Source organism: Fukomys damarensis, unplaced genomic scaffold (assembly GCF_012274545.1).
Source record: "Fukomys damarensis isolate Sample0158 unplaced genomic scaffold, DMR_v1.0_HiC HiC_scaffold_12, whole genome shotgun sequence".
Classification (NCBI taxonomy): domain Eukaryota; kingdom Metazoa; phylum Chordata; class Mammalia; order Rodentia; family Bathyergidae; genus Fukomys; species Fukomys damarensis.
In genome coordinates, this window is record NW_022900924.1 from 8824816 (window position 1) to 8835507 (window position 10692).

The window sequence follows — 10692 nt, forward strand, 5'->3', positions numbered from 1 at the left end:
GGCGAGGGGCAGAGCAAGCTGCGCGGGAGAGGGGGCGGGGAGAGCCCTTCTGCTCCGAGGAGCTCGCAGCCTCTCCGTGTGGCAGGTGGTCCTTGCCGGGTGCCCACAGGGACACGCCAGTGAAATGGCTGTCGGGGTAGCAACCCGTCCCTTTTGCCAGAGGATGCCCGTCTCTGAGTGTTTATTTGTCGGGATTCTCTAATATCATCAGTATAATATTCTTGAAGCCTAAGTTGCTATAACGAACACAGTGGGAATTTTTAAAAATATATATTTGGCATTAAAGTACTGTTTATTGAGCATCTACTGTGTGCCAGGCACTGCATCAGGGCATTTGGACATGCTGTCATCCTGGGATTGAAGGTCTAGGGAAAGGAATCTGGAAAGATGTATGTTAAGTATGAGAAGGCCAAAGGAAACGCATTCATTAACTCCACAGCATTATGGAGTGATTTCTAGAATCCTGACTCTGAAAAATCCAAAACATTAGAATAAGGTGAAGTCCTGGCTTCCGGCCCTTCCTTTTGTTCAATGGTCCCCACCACCACCACCAGCACCACCACTAGGATTTCTGTGCTCAATAAGTATTTGTCCAATGGCTCGCAATTCAGGTGACTGATAGGATTCACCTGGCTCCATTGCAGACCCTCGCGGACCAGTTGAGCCCAACTTCCTGGAGCTCCCCAACAGCCCCAAGTGAAAACCTCTGGTCTAATGGAAATAAACGAAGGGGAGAGACATTATACTACAGGAAACTACAACAGTGACCTGTGACAGCAGCACGCAGAAAGTGTGAGAATTATGAGTGAATGGAGACTCACGTAGAAATAAAGGAAGAGGAGACTGTTTTTCTTTAGTGTTGACAAAGGGTGGAGGAGATTGGAGAGGGCACATGAAAGCCAATCAGGTGTTGTTACGTGTACCAACCCCCCGCCCTGTGCAATCACGATGATGAACTGCAAACATGTAAATAACAATAAAAATTTTTTAAAAAGTCAATCCAAGGACTGGAAACAACCAACCACACAACACCGTCCCATGCCAGATCCACAGCAGTAATAATATCTTGAAAATGGAGACGTGAGTGTTCCAAGAACCCAGGCCTACGCAGCGCCCTCATAGTTCCAACTGATGTGATAGTCCTACGAAGCCGGTATGGTTTTCATTCCGTTTTTAAAATAAGGAAACAAGTCTCCGAGGTGGACAAATAACTTGCATAAGGGCTTTCAGACAGTTCTGAAATGAAAACCCAGTCATTATAGCACTTAGCTAGCATCCCCAAGACCTTGGCTGCAGGAAAGGGTTGAAGGGAGAGGAAGGAAAGAGAAGACACAAAAACAAAGTAAAGCAAAGCAAAGCAAAGCAAAAAAGAAATAACCCAGTCAATCTGTCTTTAGAGCCTGCATCTTTAAGTGTTAGGTGTTTTGAGAGTCTCAGAAGAAATAATCTTTTGCAGATATAAGAGGAGAAATTTAAATTACTGAACACTGCATAACTTGAAATAAATTGGAGGTTGAAACAATCAACTATGGAATGGCCCTAAAAGCCCAATTTACAAAAAAACAAAAAACAAACAAACAAACAAAAAAAAAAAAACCCAAAAAACAAAAAAAAACCCTAAAAGCCCAATTTACAAAAAAACAAAAAACAAACAAACAAACAAAAAAAAAAAAAACCCAAAAAACCAACCAAACAAAAAAGCCAGGTGTGGTGGCTCACGCCTATAATCCCAACACTCAGGAGGCTGAGGCAGGAGGATCGCTATGAGTTCGAGACCAGCCTGGACTACATAGTGAGTTCCAGGTCAGTCTCATCTACATAGTGAGACCCTGTCTCAAAAAAACAAAAACAAAAACTAAAAGCCCAGTTTATTATTCACCTAGCAAATATAAATTGAACTACATCCAGAGTTTGTATCGACTTATTCATGGCTACTTCTGACCTCGTACTTAAGTGTCAGTTGCTGTTTGCCTCCCCCCATACTCCCCACCTGTGATCTGTACTACATGTGTTAATCACACAACTTCTGGCAACAGCTCATTGGCTCAGGAGGTGGATACCAGTCTAAACATTTGTCCATGGCTATTTTTGCACAGCTGAGAAAGGAGAATGGGCAATCTGGTACCTTTGCCACAATAGACTCAAATAAATGTGTGTAAGTTACCGTGTGACCCAGAACTCCACTCCTATATTCCCCAAGGAACTGGACGCAAAGATTCAAGTAGATAATTGTACACCAATATTTATAGCAACTTTATTCAGAACAGCCAAAAGGTGGAAACAGTCCAAGTGTCATCAGCAGATGGATAAACAAAATGTGCTAATGTATATTAAAAAGAATATTATTCAGTCATTTTTACTAGAATGAAATTTCCTGGGCAAAGGGGCACGTGCCTGTAATCCCAGCACTCTGGGAGACTGAAGCAAAAGATCACAAATTCAAGCTCAGCCTGGACAACTTCATGACTTGGCAAGGCCCAGTCTCAAAACAAAAGTAAAAGAGCTGGGGATGTAGTTCAATGCAAAGGTCCTGGTTTCCATCATTGGTACTGCAAAAAAAATTTTTTTATAGCTACTACCATATGGATGTATCTTGAAGACGTTATACTAATAAAGGCCAGACACAAAATGACAAATATTGTATAATTCCATGCATATGGGGTATGTATAATTGGCAAATTTGTAAAGATAGGATAGAGGTTAGCAAGGAAGGAAAGAGAAATGGAGAGTTACCCTTCAATGGGTTAATGAAAAATTCACGGAAATGAACAATGCTGCCGCCTACACACATTGTGAATGTTCTTCACACCAAGTTATGTTTCAAATTGGTTAAAGGAAGTAAGATGGTGAAGCTGCTGGGAAAAACAATATAGAATTTCCTAAAAAAAAATTAAAAGGAGAATTACCATGTGATCCAGCAATCCCACTCCTTAGTATGTATCCACAGTAACTGAGAACAAGATCATACGGATTTATTTACACGCCAGTGCTCATTGTGAGGTGGAAAAAACTTCAGTGTCCACTGACAACTGAGTGGATAAAGAAAATACGGTGTGCATACAGTGGGATATTATTTGGTCATAAAAAATAATGCGTCATGCCATGGAAAAAATGAGGACATTATCTAAATGAAATAAGCCAATCATAAAAGATGAATTCTGTATGATTCCTCTTATATGAGGTTTCAAAGGTCATCAAGCTCATAGAACCAGAAAAGTAGAGAGATGCAATTACCAGAGGCTGGAGAATGGCAGAAATAGTTTTTCAGTGCCTATAGAATGTTCGCTTTGCAGGATGAAAAACTCCTGGAGATCTTTTGTACAACAATGCAATGTACATACAATGGTACTGTACACTTAAAAGTGGTCAAATAGCACAGTATGTATGTATGTATGTATGTATTTATTTATTTATTTCAGTGCTGAGAATCAAATCCAGGGTCTTGTGTATGCTAGGCAAGTGCTCTACTACTGAGTTACATGCTAAGCCCTAAGATGGTAAATTTGATGGCACGTGATCTTTTATACTGCAATAAACAAAATGGTTAAAGGGTAATATCATGCCACATATTTTTTTTTATATTTTCTTGGGGGTGGGGACAGGGTCTCACTTGAGACTGACCTGAAACTCACTGTGTAGCTCAGGCTGGTCTGGAACTGACAGAGATCCTCTTGCCTCAGCCTCCCGAGTGCTGGCATTATAGGCGTGCACCACTACCCCCCCAGCTACACATATAGTTTATCACAATAAAAAACTACTGAAAATGTTAATGTAACCTGTAAGCAACCATGCTACATAACATTAAGTCAGTTACTTTTCTCACTGTGTTTGTCAGTAGCACAACTTAACCACCTAGTATAACACTTCTTTTGTGGTGATTCTTTTTTCCAGTACTGGGGATTGAACTCAGGACCTTGTGCTTGCGAAGCAGGTGGAGGAACCACTGAGCTAAATCCCCAGCACTTGTGGCAATCTTTAAAAGACTTAGCTCACAATAACTTTTGACCATTGCAACATGAAGTCACATCCCCAAGTAAACAGCTCATCAGTGCACTATCTCATTCTCCTCCATCTTTAAAAACATCCACCTCCATGAGATGACCTCTGCATGTCCCAAACTAAACAGTTATTATTTCTGATAAGGTCTTCCTTAAGATGAAGAATTTACACGGAGCATCTTTTGATATGACTTTGTGAGGTCACATATATAAGATCACTCCCTCCTTGTATTATGAATTTTTCTTTTATTATGAATTTTCCCCAAAGTAGGGAAGTAGAAGTAGAGGCTTCTTGTTTATTCTCTTTTCTCAAATACGTGCTAAATTATTATTATTCCGAGCTTTTAAAAAATTATCACTTTCTTTCAGAGCTCTATGAATCTGCAGAAGCAGAAAGAATGGAACTGAAAAGTTGGAAAGCAAATTAGAACTGTTTTGGAAAGGTAATTTTTTCTCTATGTATCTTCAGGTCCATCTTCTTTTTTTTAATGTCAGGATCTTTTTTTTAAGCTAATATTCAATTGCACACACACACACACACACACACACACTGCAGTGAAAACGGGAGTGTAGATGCCTTTCTAAAGTGGTGATTTAATCTACATTGGTTATATATCAAAAGAGAGAATGCTGAATGTATAGTAATTCTGTTTTTCATTTGTTTGGGAACCTCCATGGTTGTATCAAACTACACTCCAGTCAGCCACCTGCAGAAGAGATCACAAGACGATACAGGAAGCCAGAGAGACTCAGGGGCCAGAGTCACTCTTTTTTATGACAATCTGCTCTTGTAAGAACCAATTCACTAAGACGAGAATGAATCTCTTCTGAGGATGACGCCCCCAGTGACCTCATCACCTTGCGCCAGGTCCTACCTACTAAAGGTTTTAGCTTCTATTACATGGGGACCACGCTTCAGCACATGAATCTCTGGGGGACAAACCATCACCAAATACAGTGCTACCATACCCAGCTTCTCTTACATGCGTCTCTATGTGTCAAGACTTTCAGAAAAGATAGCAGAGAAAGAACCCAAAGTCTCTTTATAGCATTCCTGTAAGAGTTACCCAGGAAGATTTATGGGTAATTTTGTATTTGTGAAGGTCCGAGGCAAGAAAAACTTAAAAGCTGGGTTTTAAGATTTCTCTGTTAATTGGAGATGAATTAGAAAGAGAATTCGTCAAAGGGTTGCAACAATGCAGAACTACTGCACAAAGAAAAATGAGCATAGTTTTCTCTTTGAAAATACTTTTCTAATCATAAAAATGCATGATCATTGTAGAAACTCAAACAATATGGAAAAGCAGTCAGAAGAAAATGAAAACTGCTCATCTTAGAGAAATACCATGTGTTTCCACTTGGGGATTGCATGCGCCCAGTCATTTTTCTATGCAGGGTCACTCATCCATCAGTATCTTTTTACAAATTTGAAATCAAGGGCCAGGGATTTAGTTTAGTGGTTCTGCCACCTACCTTGCAAGCCCAAGGTCTCAAGTTTGATCCCTGGCACCAAAAGAATAAATAAATAAAGAAATTTGAAATCATATTTATCTTATTAGATGTCTTTCACTCTGTATAACTAATGAGCATTTTTGACTAGAAAGGAACATTAATTTTCAGGTTGTATTCATCCATGCTTTTTGAGTTTTAAATTTTAAATTACCTTTTGCGTAAATAATATATGCACACAGTACAAAACTCACAGAGGGCAAAAGGATGTCCTTTCCCTTTCACACAGTTCCCTTACCAAAGGAAAGCGATAGTCCCAATTGCTTAGTATCTTAGAAACACTCAGTTGTGCTCTTACACAGCAGTCGGCATTCCTTTCCCATTGTTCTGTTCTTTGCTGTTTCGCTTAACAATACATCTTAGATTCTTCCTTATCAGTACACAAACAGTATATAACAGTACGCAAAGAGCTGACTTCTTGTTGTCATAACTACGTAGTACAGTGCTGTGTGAGTTTCTCATAATTTTGTAGGATATTCAGATTGCCTCCCCATTTTTAGTATTGAAAACAATGACACAGAGCATTCTACGCAATGGTGAAAGGCTGAAAGCCTGTCTGTCCTTCAAGATCGGGAACCAGGAGAGGCTGCCCACTTTCATAACTTCCAGTTAACGTAATTCTGGAAGTCCTAGCTAAAGCAAGTAGACAAGAAAAGGAAATAAAAGGGATCCAAATTAGGAAAAAGTAAAATTACTTCTGTTTGCAGAAGATATGTGCAGAAAACACACACACACACACACCTGTTAGGACTAATAGTTTAATTTAGCAAAGCAGTAGTATACAAAACACAATGACATTTCTATACACTAAAAGTGAGCAGTCTAGAAAGAAATTGCAAAAATAATTCCATATACAAGGATTACAAATTCAAGGTCAATCTGGGCAATTTAGTAGACTTTGTATCGAAAACAAACAAATTAATAATAGGGCTAGGGATGCACCTTGGTGGTACAGCCAGGTCAACCCATAAACTTGGTTATGGAGGAGTCAATTCCAAAAGTGTGTTACTGATAGGAATAGGACCTTGGTGAGAAAAACAAAAAATGAAACAACTACAGAAGAGTGAGTTCTGACCTACTAAGGCAGAATTGAATGAGTTTCCATTCTGCAGGTGTTTTGTTATGTTATTCTATGTTATGTTCTGGTCTCCAAAACAACCAAAAATGGAAACAATGAATAAAAATTCTGTAGCATTTGAATCATCCTGCTGTTAGTCTCTTTGCCTATGGATAAAAGTAAATATTTTACTTTGTGGAAGAACTTTTTTTTTTTGGTACTGGGGATCAGGACCTTGTGCTTGCTAGGCAGGCTCTGTGCTGCTGAGGTACATCTCTAACCCGACTTGTTTTTCTAGAATAGCTATGGACAAAGAGATCAAATGCTACACATCTTAAATTGTAAGTGTTGCCAGCCAAGGCTCTTTATATGTGACAGACTTCTCTCTAGGACCTTCCTGAGAGAGGGCTGGGTGAGTGTGGCATTTGAGGAGAGGAGCAACCCAGGTCTGAACTGAAAGTCTCCCAAACAAGGGAAAACAAGAGTCTCTGGCCTCACATGTTACATCAAGCTCAAAAGACTGCCCTTTGCAATACAAATGTTCTGTTCACAGACAATGATAATTTTTAAGAGTATCAAAAACTATCCTGCTAGTTTGTAGATATTTCTTGTGGCCTTGTCTGACAATCCTTTCCCGAGTCTTTCTTTGGAGACAGGAGAGGTGGAGGTGGTGGTGGAGAGGCCAGAGTTGGGTGTAGACAGGCTGTTGCCAGCTTGACCTCACTTCTCTGTCCAGGCGACTCCTCCCTCTACAGTCACAGAGTTTGAAATTAAAACATAAGGTTGGGTATGCAGCTCAGTGATATAGTGCTTGACTAGCATGCATGAGGCCCTCCCTTTAACTATAGTACTGAACAAAATAAAAATAAAAAATTAACAGAACAAGGGCTGAGGGTGAAGCTCAGCGATAAAGTACGTGCTCAGTAGGTGTGAGACTCTGAGTTCAATCCCCAGCATCAAAAAATTAAAAAAAAATAAACAAGAGGACAATTTAACTATTAAAATGAGATAGATCTCTGAAAGTAGCAGACATCTTGTGGCACCAAAGGATCTACTCCTTGGCATGAAAGATGCGGTAACTGGAAAAATATCACTTCAGTTATATATTTGGAGCAGTTGATGCTCCTGAGTAAACCATTTACTGCAGACTAATCTCAGCAGCTGAAAGATCTCGAAAGGTCTAACTGGTGATCCTGTTACCTCTCAAGGCCCCACAGAGCCTTGATCTGTCTGACAGAGATCAGGGCTGGATCCATGCTGCAGGGTTAGAACTGTAAATGACTAGTGCGCCCTTATTTAGAAGACTATTTATGAGTCAATGACAGCTGTACCCCATGAGTTACCGAGCAATAGGAGAAATTGTTAATAAATCCTCAAATTATCGTCAATTTCATCAAATGTCATCAAATTGGAAGTTCTGTTATTAGTCGTGCGGTCATTGGAATAATTATATAAGGCATTTAATATGCTCGAAATATTTGTGAATTGACTGATTATGGGTATTCTATAAGCGCACTTATTTTAAATCACCGAGGTTGTAGATTCCTGAGACTTGCCATTAGGATAGCTGAGTAGTCACCCAGCAGGCTAATGCAGTGGTTCTCAGAGTGCAGAGCGCAGGCCCCCCGAGGACACCCAAGACCTGTGCCATGCTTATTAAAATGATTTTATAGTAATACTAAAAGACTTTCTCGTTCTCATGCATTCATGAGTGATGCTAGAGGTTTCCAGTAGCCACACATGTGATAAGGTCATGGCCTCAAAGTCCAATAGGGTGTATAATCCAGGTTCTTGTGTTTTGAAATGTTCTGCTTTGGAGAAATTGGGCCATGGTTGAGAGGATGCGTCTGTGATCCAGTAGAACCTGCAGCGTTTTGAGGGGTGCTGCGGGCTGTGGAATGTAGCCAGAAAGAGGCTGAGGCTCATTAAACTGTGCCTCTGCATAGTGTGTTTTATCTTGGTGCAGATTACAAAAAGAAGGAACAACAGTTGTGCCAAAGAGGGCTGCAGCTACGTGCGCTGGGGATTTAGCTCAGCGGTTCTGCCGCCTGCCTTGCAAGCTCAAGGACCCGAGTTTGATCCGCGGTACCAAAACAAAAAACAAAACAAAACAAAACAAAAAAAGAAGTTCCTCGTTGGAAACATAGTGGAGGCTGTGGTCTTCAGGGGCATTTCACAGTGTCTTTGATGCTTATGTGCTTCCCAAGATCCATGGGAACCTGCATGACTGTGTGGGTTGGGCCATTTACAGCAAGGTGGTCCGGAATCCATCTCCTGAAGCCTGGAAAGATCAAATACTTCCACCTCAATTTAGACCCACTGGTGGCGCCCCTCAACCTCCACCAAAACCCACCTAGGAGCTAGGTCATAATGGACTGAAGAAAAACTGTCTCTTGGAAAAGAAATAACAAAATGGATATTATACTTAAAAAAACCAGAATGTTCTCAGTTTTGATCGTGTTTGTCAAATAATTGGAGAGAGGCAGAGACTGACTCAAAGGGATGGGATAATTTGGGAACAGTGATGATCTGAATTCTCCATTGTGCTGTTGGTTACATGACTATATGCATTTGTCAAAACTCATGGAACTGTACAGTAAAAGAGGGTGGATTTTACTGTAAAAAATATATCTCAAATTTAAAAGCAAAAATTATTTCTGAATTCCTAATAGGATAAATACAGTTAGCTACAACCCACACAAACAAAAGCTTTCAATAATGTTTAAGCTTATAGAGAAATCCTGCAACCAAAAATGTTGAGAACCATTAAGACATAGATTTTTTTTTTTGTTTTTTGTTTTTGAGACAGGGTCTCACTATGTAGTTGAGACTGACCTGGAACTCACTATGTAGCCCAGGCTGGTCTCGAACTCACAGCGATCCTCCTCCCTCAGCCTCCCGAGTGCTGGGATTACAGGCGTGCGCCACCATGCCCGATGAAGACATAGATTTCCTTATTGAAGCAGCTGTAATTACTCAGTTGGGAAAAGTTATTAAAAGGGAGCATGTAATCTGTCTGGCCTTTGTGCTCTGTAGTTGTTGTGCTAAAAGATGTGGTAGCCACTGGCCACATATAATTATTTAGCACATTATAAGGTGGAAGTCCGTGGGCTTTGGGTGTAGTTAGTAGTAGAGGATATGCTTAGCATGTTCATGGTCCTGGGTTCAATCCCTAGCACCACACACAAACACACACACACACACACACACACACACACACACACACACGAAAGTGGTGGTCTAAATTTAAATGCACTTAGTCCAAAAGAAGTTATTATATTAATAACTCTTTGTAGAAATGACAATATTTTGGATATAGTGGATCAACTAAAAATATTGTCAAAGCTAATTTCACCTCTTGCTTTTTACTTTAATGTGATTACTAGAAAATTTTAAAGATTACCCATATGGCTCTTCCTATTGGACAGCGCTATTCTGGAGACATACAGATTTGCCTGCCAATTTCTCTGCTATCTTTTATTAGGTGTGTTTAAAATTCTAACTACTGCTTCTCTGAATTTCTTGGGTTTCCTGGAATGTAAAATGTGGGTAATGTTAGAATTGAACATTAGATGTGAATAACGTGACAATACTCAGCAATACATACTTAGCAACTAAGTAAACAGCAAGTTTTGTGGCCACTGTTACTAAAGACCTTCGTTTCCCTATTGATGCTTTCGAAGACTGGCCGCATCCTTATTAAAGGGCCCTTTAATAAGGCAACCCGTTTCCACCCTGCTGACAGTAATAACACTTGCAGTGGGCTGACTCCACTTCGGGTACGGAGGCGTCCCTCTCCACACTTAAAACGTGACCGAGGGGCCCTCCTGAAAGTGGAGTATCTTCATCTGTAGATGGCGCCAGGCTAAAATGTTGGAACGAAGCAGTCCTGGGCCGCTGCGCCTCCCTTAGCAACTGACGCCTGCGCCGCTGGTGAAAGCAGAAAAGGAAAAACAAAGACGTAGTCCGTCGGCTATTGCCCTCCGCGGAGGCTACTTCCGGTTTCCCAAGCGTCAGCCCTCCGACCTACCTTCACCCGGGGAGGTGGGATTGTGGCCGTGGGTTCCGCGCCTCGGGAGCCTTCGGAGCCCTCGGTCCGGCGGCCGCGGGGGCCGCAGAGGCAGCGGG